Genomic DNA, 11,472 nt, shown 5'->3' with positions numbered 1-11,472 from the left:
AGTGGATAAAACCGTGATGGTGTGTAGGCACTGTGGCACAAGAAAGCCATATGACAGTGGAAACACATCAAGCATGGCCACGCATTTGAAGCGACATCACCCCGGTGTTTCACTGACAGGAGTGAAAACGATTATTATTATTATTATTATTATTATTATTATTATTATTATTATTATTATTATTATTATTACTACTTGTTGTCTGCCGCTTGAGCTTAAATTCCCGTGAGCTGGAATGGGCCAGAGACTTGAAACTTGGCCCAATGATTGGAAATGATGTGCATCAACTTTTATTAAAATATGAGCCCAGTCAGCCAGATGGTGGCTTGAAAATGCGTTTTTGGGAAGGCCATGCCCCTCACACCGCAAGTCTGATTGACTTGAAATTTGACACACAAGTCCAGCTCGATGTGCTCTACAAAAAAGCCTCTTGGACCATGAAGATTTTTTGCTAATGTGCCTAAGGTGATAAACAGTAAAATGAATAGAACTTTTGAAAGATTGACTATCAACACCAAATTTGGTATACGGCTTTGGGGGATGACAAGACACATTTCTAGATTGGTAAAAAAACATGGCCGCCACGGACCAATGTATTTTCGCAATGGGCAGGGCTTAGAAATGATTGGCCATAACTCCCACACCCTTTGCCCTATCATCACACAACAGAACTGGGAATCTGCCTACTAAATAATGTTGAGCTTAACCTATAGGGGGCGCTATAAATGCTACACATGCGTATCTCAAAGACCATCAGACGGAATTTCACCAAATTTGGTACGCATGCTCTAGGGGCGAGTATTAACTAATACCTTGAGTGCCATGTTGATAGGTGAAAGTGGGAGTGGCCTATTCGTCACTAACCATCATTATTTGCATTTTATTAATTTATGGCAAGCTGGAAGGACCCAGAGACACGAAACTTGGTACGTTGAGTATAAAAAAGTGTGATCCCAATCCGTCAGATGTGGGCGCTATAACATAGGGTGTAAACTTCGAAAGGCTCTCCCCACCAAGCCATAAGTGCTATTGACTTGAAATTTCTCATACACGTCCTCTTAATAGTCCTCTACAAAAAGCCTCTCGCACCACGAAAGCCGCGATTACAGATGTTTTGCTAATTTGCATAATCTGAAAAACAGTCAAATGAATAGAACTTTTGAAAGATTGACTCTATCGACACCAAATTTGGTATATGGCTTCGGGGGATGAAAAGAAAAAATTCTGTTATAAATGAGCCAGATTGGTCAAAAAACATGGCCGCCAGGGACCCATGTATTTTCGCAATGGGCGGGGCTTAGAAACGAGGACTGGGAATCTGCCTACCAAATCATGTTGAGCTCAATCTATAGGGGGCGCTATAAATGCCATTAGCATGTAGCTGAAAACCCAATTTGGAGAAATCTGGGGCTTATCATGGGTATGTGTTGCACAGATCCTTGAGGAACACGGCGGGTGATGTCATCGACTGCGGGGGATGAGGGTCAGGATAGGCGGCTTGGGGCGAAAGGGGTTAGAACCCGCGGATTGCCACTTGTGGCTATATTTTCTCTTGTCTTTTTTTTTTTTTTTGCTGATCCAAAAAATGATCCCAACAGTGAGTTTTTTGATCCGTTGCATCCCTATCAAACAGTCTAACTATATTCTGAGGTATATTCTATTATATAAAGTTTTTGCTTAATCAGTGTTAAACTGTAATAATAAACTGTATTTTTCCTGATTTTAAACCAAAAAAACCCCACAAATGAAGAACGATTCACAGATGAGTGAGTATCAGCGCAGCAGGAAGTCCACATGTTGATTCATGTTTGACAACTGTTCACATCCCTGCTGAATTTTAATGCTCCGCCGACTCTCTGTGGATTATCTGTCTATAGCAGCGACACACAAAATGTGTACTGTGTCTGCCATCATTCACACAAACACAATTAACCTGTGTCACCCTGGCACCCATCCGACGCCATGGTGACCAGGCAGCACCCACAGGACACTCGGCCTATGCTCCGTTAACCTTAATGAGATTACACCCCACGGGATCACACTATCTCACACACACACACACACACACACACACACACACACACACACACACACACACACACACACACACACACACACACACACACACACACACACACACACACACACACACACACACACACACACACACACACACACACACACACACACACACACACACACACACACACAGTCTGTAGAGAATGGGGGTTATTTATCTTACACACAGACAGTGGGGGTTGGTAGTATGTAGATTTATTCACCTCTTGCTGTCTCACACAGACTTGCTGTGTTTAAACTTAAACACGACAGGATATATCGGGCCGACAACAATAAATTATTCTTTTTTGTTGCCAATAAGAAAAGTGATCGCGCGACGACAATCACAGCAAACATTTTAAGACTGACTAGTTGTTTTTTTTCCCACTGTGAACTACATTAGATTTATAGGATAAAATCAACAACATGAAAGATTTAAATAGTACAGGCTCATTATGTGCTCATATCCAATATCTGCTCTGTCTCTATTTATGAATAGGTACCTGATTAGGTCTCAGTTCATCAAAATAAGGTTTCGACTACAACAATGGCTGAGTGGACCAACAGCCTCAGGAGCTGTGTGTGCGTGTGCGCATCCTCTCCATCCTTTATTTCTTTACTGCAGCACCTGACTCAAACACAGGATGGGATGTGGGACTAATCACAAGTTTACCTATTAACCAATAAAACAACTTTAGATGAGAGCTAGCAGATAAATGTTATCTGTTGATGTGTAAAAGACAATAAAACCAGCTCTCTGTTCTTCAGCGGCTTAACCTGCCACTACTCATCTCACTCAGCAGACTGCCAGGCTAATAATCAGATTAACACGATTAGCATGCCTGGCTAATAGTCCGGCCGCATAGTGATAAGTGTGTCCACTACCACCACCACCACTTGCTGTTGGCTTAGCATCAAAGCTAAGGGCTAGTGCCCACATGGCATTTGAAGGATTTAGCTGCAGGGGGAAATGATATTTCCTTTCCTTTAAAGACTGAACTTCTATTAGCAGCCGTGACAGGACATTAACCCTTCACTACTTCCTGCTGGGCGGCTGCTGAGCTAAATTGTGTCTTTATGTGAAGTGAATCGGCTCAATTAAGCATCAGAACTGACACCATCACTGCTCAGTCCTCAAGTCTTTAAACACGTCAGTACACATCAGTTTTCACAACAGTTGTCTTTAATGTCTGTTGAAGCTTAAAGAATCAGTCTGATGTTATTTTATGTTATTTGTATTGTCAACAGATCTCAGGTTCAGACTCTGCTGCTCTCGGCTCCTCATTGGTTCCTCCTAAAGATAGGAATCTCACAAATATATAATTTAAGGCTCAACTGAGGGCATAAATTGAATTATTCCAACCTATACTGTAATTAAATTGGCATTATTCTTAATAAGTTACACTATTTTTTATTTCCAGTGTACACAAGATCAGTTTGGCTCAGTTGTTTCCTAAAACAGTTGTTCACTATAATTTTTAAGAATTTGTTGGGGCCAATTTCAGCGGTGGATTAAACAACATTTGCTGCTCTGGTGAGTATCTGTGACAGCAGGACAGTGTGTGATACAGAGATGGAGCTATGAGACGATGGACTTCCTCCATCCCTGCAGGAGTGAAGAGCTTTTTGAGGGTCTCTGATTGGCTGATAGCAGTCTCTTACTCAGTTAAGAGAAAGCAGTTGAAGTTGCTGTTCTCCACCCAGACTGACGGTCAGTTAATCTGATCTATTATTAGAGTCAGTTTAGCCTGCAGGACATCTGCTGCAGCTCAGATTCACTGTCTGATAACCACACTGCTTTCTAACAGAGTTTGATTAGGAAACACAGAGCTGTCTGGAGAATGACTGGACTATGTTGTTGAACATCACTATAAGACTAAATTCTTGTTATCAATTCATCTGTAGGCTACTCCTTAGATAAACCCATCCATCTATGAGATGTTATTAGGCTCAGAGTCCCAAATGATGTCTTCAAATGTCTTAATATGTCCAGGAACTGTCTAAACCCCACAATATCAGATTTACTGGAATATAAAATTGCAAAAGAAAGAAAATCTTCACATTTCAGAAATTGTAGCAAACATATTTCAGAGAAGATAGAACACCAAATTTTTAGTAATGTGACAATATTTTTAAAATCACTATAAATGCAAGAAATAAATCCATTATCAATCATTATTTGGAACTTCACATTTCAACCAAGTTCACATAATACTGAATTCATTTTAAAAAATTGGGTGAATTTATCAAAATGTTCCAAGCTTTTCTGGGCATAAGGATGATTAAGAGTACTAGCTGCTCTTTGACAGACAAACAGCGGAATGAGCCTTTATCAGCCTGCATCAGTGAACTAAGCAGCAGACAGACAGGACTGACAGGTTACTGTTTACACTGAAATAAACATTGAGGCATCATTTTCATTTAGAAAGTGAATGTCTGACTGTGTTTCTAAAAAGCTGTCACGCATCTATATCAACAACTTTAAAACAAACGATGAGCTTTAAAAAAAAAAAAAAACACTTTTCACCTGCAAATACTGTTGTTTGAATAAATACAGCAAATATGTTTCAAAGAGGATTTTAAATCTTCTTTTCCTGAATATATATCTATATAAAATATGTATCAATAAAATGTGCATTATTGTGAAGTCATGGCACAGTTCTTGACACTGATATTTTGTTATCAAAACTATAACTAACTATATACACAATATAAAAATGGGAACAAAGTGTCTTTGCCATACTGTATTCATACAGTTTCAATTTTATGAGTATGATTTTCTAAACACACATTGTAGAATGCTTATTTATTTAAATTAGATTTTATGCTTTACCGATAATGATTCAGCAAGATTGATCAATGTTCTGAGCATTATCATTACGTTAAATGAGATCAGAAGTTACCAAACCTGCAGATCTACATTCTGATTTTACCCAATTTTCAGCTGTAGCAGCCATGTGACTACATTTGTGGATTCATTTGGGTGTCAGTGTATTGACTGCAGATGAAATGGTTTGATATCAAAGGACGGGTTCACTTAATAAATTCAAATTTATCTCTTTAACCCTTGGATTACACCAGACGAGCTGTACAGAGCCATTTTATATTTTTTGGGTTGTTTCTTGTTACAAATTTGTAAAAAGGTGCTATTTTTAACCTTAAAGATTTCATTTTAAAAAGGGGTGTAAATAATAGATTTTCAAATCAGTAAGAACCATTTTTAATGACCATTTAGGTGTGTTGCCATTTAGTGTCTAAATTTTCACTCTGCTGCTTAACTGGCCAATGAGCTTGAGCAGAAGATTGTGACAACTGTAATTTGGAAGAGATTAAACATAGTGTCAGTTTCTGACTGACTTCAGACACGACGCCCTGAACCCTGAGAGAAACCAGCGGGTTGCACCGGTCTGACGGCTTCATCTGAGAGAAGAACATGAATCAAACCCCATGTGGACTCTGAACACTGCTTTCTAACACAAAATCCAGCATCTGACTTAAATGATTTTTGCAGCATTCCTCTGTTTCTCACAACTGCACATGTTGGAGAAGCTCCAGACACTTTGAATTACTGCCAGTATCTCTGGTCCTGTGTCCAGGTCAGACTGAATGATAAAGTAAAACTAAATGTGCAACTTGTGGTGGGCATTTGTTATTATTTCAACAAATAATTTCAAAAAGACAAAATGTTTTTGACCCTCCTGTTGAAGATGGTATACATTCAAGAAGTTTACTACACATAACATCTTTAATACCACAATTTGAACAAGAAAGAATCTAATTTATTATGTATGTTTTTTTCAATAATTAAAGAAAACACCAGTAAAGGGGAAACTATTAAATCAAACCTGGTTGTGTTTTAAAGCTACATTCAGCAGGAACCTCATTGAATAATTTGAATATTTGAGATTGTGGAGGACTATTTGTAACATATACAAGTGAATGATTGATCAAATAACTAATTGACAGGTTGCAAGTAATCAATCATTGCAGCATCTTACCACTTGGCAACTGAAGAAAGAATGGGATCTCTTACCATTTTAAATAAAGTTTTCCCTTTTTGAATACGACGGATTGTAAATAATCGTTAATTGTAACCACAGACCTCTAAAGGCCTAATACTTAGCATTAGATAGAAAGCACCGATAATAGCATTTTAAAGAAAGGTGTGTGTATCTGAACAGCACCTCGGGTTGTAAAACGTTGCTTTGTAAACGCTTGAGCGTCTTGAGGATGCTAACGTTAGCCCCGACACACACTATTCATTCATTAGTTTTTAAACAGCATTCCCTTTATACCACTTTGTCTGACCGACCGACATGTATGTTCTTTATCATTTCAATAATCTCTCCCAAGTGTCGCCGTAGGAACAACCTCTGCGGTTGAGACAGCTAACGTTAGCTTAGCTTAGCTCCAATGCTGCTTATGAAACAACTGTCAGTGCAGGAGCCGAGCCAAGACAACTTCAGCTGTCTTCTGACACACACAAGCAGTTTGATTCACCTGAAGAGTAATAGTCTCACATGAATATGAAGCGAAATTTATTATGCCAACTGAATGTTAGTAAAGGCCATCGTATGAGGCTAACTGGCTAGCTGAATTCACCTGTAGTTAATTAGCCTCAGTTAGCCATTCAGCTCAATGCTAACAGCACGCTGGAAACAAGGAGCTTTATTTTTAAAGGCTAAAACCCGCCATTATCTGAATAATTAGTGTCCAGACTTTTTAAATAAAAGGACATTTCTCAGAAAACGTCCCATTCCCGCTGTGCTGCCCGTTTAAAAGTGACATTTATCGGTCCCTTTACTCACCTCCGGCTCGCTGATGTGACCGCCTGGGAACTACTGAGGAGGGTCACGTGGGATATCAGAGGACAGAAACCGCCTTCCCCGATTGCTGATTGGTTATCGAGAGCGAACATTTGACGTTTCCTGTCAACTGTCAACAGCTGATTGGTCTAAGAAGAATCTCAGTCGAAATGGACAGTGCCCGCCCCCCTCCCCGTAGCTGAACCTCGTGGACAGCCATGGTTGGTCCAGCTGTGACAGGAAGTGTGCGGTGATTGGGTGTAGTGCGGCTGATGAGAAGGCTGAGATTAAGACGGATTTTACTAGAATCCATCAGAGTGAAGAGTTGTAAAAACACCAAATGATTAATGTTACTTTCTTTAGAATAATTAAGACTCTTCTTATTTCAACTCTTTGTTTATGAACTCAACATGTCGGCTCTTATTTGCAAGAAAGGAGATACATTATAGTATTCAAGTAGTAAACAAAGTAGGCTACTGCTCTAAAGCACTACCTTATTGTATAAAACATACTGCTGAAACATCTGATGAATCTGCTGTAATGTTTATTTCACTCAATATCTGATGACTCTCTTACTAGTCAAATATACAAAAAAGTCAACCAACTCCAACAGTAAAATCCTGCTTCTACATTACTGCATGAGTCACAATGACTCATCTCTCTATAAAAGCAAGGAATCTCTGTCTGTCTGTCTGTCTGTCTGTGTGTGTGTTTATCAAATATCTCTGCGGATCAGGATCAGACTGACCTGAGACTTACAACATGGCTACTGCGTGTTTCAAGGGTGTGCGATTTCGCATTTGTTTGGCCTGCAATGACACCGTTAATAAATTATTTCATAAATACTTTACAAATTCGTGAGCATTGTCCACCGAGCCACCACAGTCACGTGCGCACCAGAGCCAATCACTGCAGAGCCCACCGCGACCCCCCACCTTAAGAAACAAGCAGAGTTATACCTGCAGCGGCACAAGCTGGACCGGGATTTTGCCGGCGGTTCGGTCCATTCTGTTCGGTGCATCTAAACTGACTGTTGTGTATTAATGGTCTGTTCGGGTCTGAGGAGATTCGGTGACGCGCGAACAACAAAGCGGAATCGGAATTTGTGGATGTTCGTGTGTAGCTAACGTTAGCCGCTAGCCAACCTACACCGCCCACCTCCCGAGGCGACGGACCGGACGCACCGGCACGTCCAAAACTGGACTTGGGGTAAATAATGTCCGCCACGCTTTTTCGCGAACATTGCCGTCACGTTTGCTTTGTGTCTGGTGCAGGAAGAAACTGTAAAAATGGGCTTTTGTCACGAAAGTGTCCAAGCAGCAAGTTTGGTTGTTGAGGAACAGGAAGTTGTGTGAGGGACGGAGGCGGTGATGCAGACAGCGACAGAGAGAGCGAGTTTTGAGAGTTGAGAGATTTGTGACATATAGCGTGTTTGGAGTGTATAGTTAGTGTGTTATATGGTGTTTGGTGTGGTGTGTTTAGTGTGTAGTGTAGTCGTTTTTTGTGTTGTGAGTCAGAACAAGGAGGAGACTGCTGAATGTGGAGCAGGCAGGAATGAGCTGAGGAGCCTGAGGTATTGCCTGCATTTAAATGTAAATAGTTACATATAACTTTGTAAATTTCAAAAACTTATGCAAAAATTTAGCAAACAACAATTTATATATGCATTATAACTAATGCAATTGGTTCATTAAACTGTTTGTGATTTTCACAGTAAAAAATAACTTTTTCCTACTCTGATTTTATGTTATTTTGTGATTTTAGGTCCATAGTGTTAATATAATATGTCAAAATAAAAAAAATAATTGTACAGTCACATATGTGAGGTTGTGCTGAAGATAATGACACCAAACAAGACTAGGTAAATAGTTCTTAAGGTGAAATAATATAATGGTATAATCAAAAGTTATATCCCTGACATCCCACCTTCAAACACAACCTCATTTCGCCATCCATGAAAAAGCTACTGAACCTCCCACTGTTCTATAGGAATACAAGCTTCCTACGGGCACTGCACTAGTATTTAAAAGAAATCACAGGAGACATGTTACTGCATTGAGTACCTTTACATACTTTAACTTAGAGATGTCACAATATTACGATATTCACAACCACCATTATGAAAAATTAAATATTGATATTGTGTTGATAATACACGTGTTACTATGGTGTGAATAATCCAGTGAAGCTGTTTGGCCTTCTGCATCTTTTGTTTGTGAGTTACAGTTTTTATTGATTGCTTTGACCTGTTTAAACAAACTGGAATCCACTCGGTTTTCATCATCACTGTCTCAGCAGAGCCCAAGACACCTCTTGCAAATGTGTTAACCCTTTCTCATTGAATTGACACATTTTCCCCACCCTTTTGCAGAACAGTTAACACGGATGTCATTCAAGCAGTCCAAACTCCATTGTTTTAGCTATGGTAACCAAACAGAAACCATCTGTTCCCTAACTATTAGAAACTACCTACATCAGTATGAAATCACTAAAGCACCTGTTTGACACTCCTAAACACAAATCTTCAATGAGCAATCAGTCTGCAGGCCTTAAAAAGTGCAGCGGCTGTGTTGTTCTTTGCCAACATGGATTGAAGAGGTCTAAGGCAGATGAGAGTGAGAAAGATGGTGCACCGATTCGCACTGAGTGCTGTATTTTGTACTTTGTTGTCCACTGTGTAATGGTTGATTGGAAGAGCTCATACACTTGTTTGCAAGTTGTGTTATTTGAAGGCAAAATTAGCTTTTGTTGCATATTTGAAATGTTTTGGCACGGTTAGAGCCTTTTGCAAACAAAATGAGTCATTTTGACCATGAGTGCCACTGTTTCGGCCTGTGTGTTAACTGTTTTGAAAATGTGGAGTTTGAGTTGACTGCTGCATCAAAGCAATCAATAAAAACTGTAATCTGGTTCACTAGTGACCGAGTAGCTGATAGTTTAGATAGTTGTAGATTATTTTACAGCTCTGGTTAGAGACCATCTTCACCTCCCTGCACTTGTATTTGGAGGGTCATTTATTTGACAGAAAAAAGAGACAAAACACACAGTAAACTAAATTAAAAATTGATTTCAGTGCGAGCATTTTTTTTCCCTTGACCACAATAGTCATGTAGCACAAATCTAGTATTGTGACAAGCAATTCTTAGTGAATATTCAAAATACTTCTTAGTTTTACTTCAGGAACATTTTCAGTGCATGATTTTTACTTCAAACAGTATTTGTAGTACTTTACTTGAGTGAACGATCTGAATTAGATTTCTGAAGCTGACAATACTTTTCTATTATTAATACTTATATTTTTACTACATGAAGTGGCCAATATACCCCTTTAAGGTACTACTCAACCATTTGGTAGACCACACTGTAAGTCACTATATTTCATTGATAAATGCATCAAGCTTAACTCAACCTGAATGAGCCATCTCTATCATTTGGCGTAGTTGTGCAATGCTAAAAAAATCCACTAAATGGCACTGTGTCTGGGAGCAGTATGCCTTTTCAGCATTCCTTCAAACAGGTAGTGAAACAGCGAAAATTCACTTGTCCTTTGATGACGCATATTGGCGGTGTTAAGGCTTGGCAAAAAAGAGGACTCAGGTGCAGACAGAGAACGATTAATGCAGGCTTTTATTCTGATACTCTTAGAATCCTCTTCAGACAGAGTGATAACTCAAAGGACTATAAACTCTGAACTCGTCTACAGAGACGAGGAGCTAACAGTGAAAACAAACATGGCACAAAGCACAAAATAATAAACAGAAAATCGCTCCCGAGGGAGAAAAGGACAAAAGGCTAAATCTACACTGATCTGAAAAAACACAGAAAAACTATGAAAAGTTACACAAAAGAAAATCGCTCACGAGGAGAAGACAAAAGGCTATAAACAGAAACTACGCTACGAGCTAAGAAAACTACAAATCAAATCGCTCCAAGAGGAGGAAAAAACAAAAGGCACTATGAAACTAAACTAACTTTTCAAATGAACAAGCTGACCAAAAATCTTTAGCAAAACAAAATCACTCTTCTTCAGAGAAGAACTACGAAAACAGAAATTCAGCAAGGCAATACTTGACAAGACTGTGGATAACAACTGGCGGTACACAATGAGACGAAATACTCTGGCAACAAGACAGGGGAAGACGAGGACTATATACACATGAGGGAGGGTGACACAGGTGGACACAATCAGGGAATCAGGGGAGACATCAGACCGGTGACAGAGGAGGAAGGGCTAGTGACCTGAAACGAGAGGAGGATTAGATTTTCAACATAAAACACGAAGTTTGCCAGACAAAACCCCAAAACAGGACATCCCTCACCGCGGTGTGACAGGCGGGACCTTTAAATGTAAGACTATTTTGTTGACATATTATCATTTCAGATGAGTTGTTAAACAGAATTATGTAACTTAATTCAACAAAAATAAGTCCCATAAGGGTCAAATAATTTTTTTCAAAACGTGCTCTACCAAACGGTTGAGTTGTCATTTTATGGTAAAGGTAGAGAAGCTAGCCAATTAGCTAGCTAGCTATAATAAATTAGCTGTTTACAATGAACAAAAGGGTTAGTGTTGTTAAAATTAAAAAGTTAATTTAATGTTATTCAATTA

The 11,472-nt window shown here is 39.3% G+C and overlaps 1 protein-coding gene across 2 annotated transcripts in view; it reads right to left on the bottom strand.

Annotated features, from left to right (window-relative positions):
• The window catches only part of canx (calnexin), a 26,715-nt gene extending 19,715 nt beyond the window's left edge, over positions 1-7,000 (bottom strand). For both annotated transcript variants that reach the window (XM_030395844.1, XM_030395845.1), the window contains exon 1: positions 6,867-7,000. The gene's annotated coding sequence lies outside the window, so the exon portion shown is untranslated. The remainder of the gene's footprint in view (positions 1-6,866) is intronic.
• Positions 7,001-11,472: the final 4,472 nt, after the last annotated feature.

This window comes from Sparus aurata, chromosome 18, assembly GCF_900880675.1.
Source record: "Sparus aurata chromosome 18, fSpaAur1.1, whole genome shotgun sequence".
Lineage (NCBI taxonomy): Eukaryota > Metazoa > Chordata > Actinopteri > Spariformes > Sparidae > Sparus > Sparus aurata.
The sequence above is the reverse complement of the archived record's forward strand: the minus strand, read 5'-3'. Positions and strand labels throughout refer to the sequence as shown.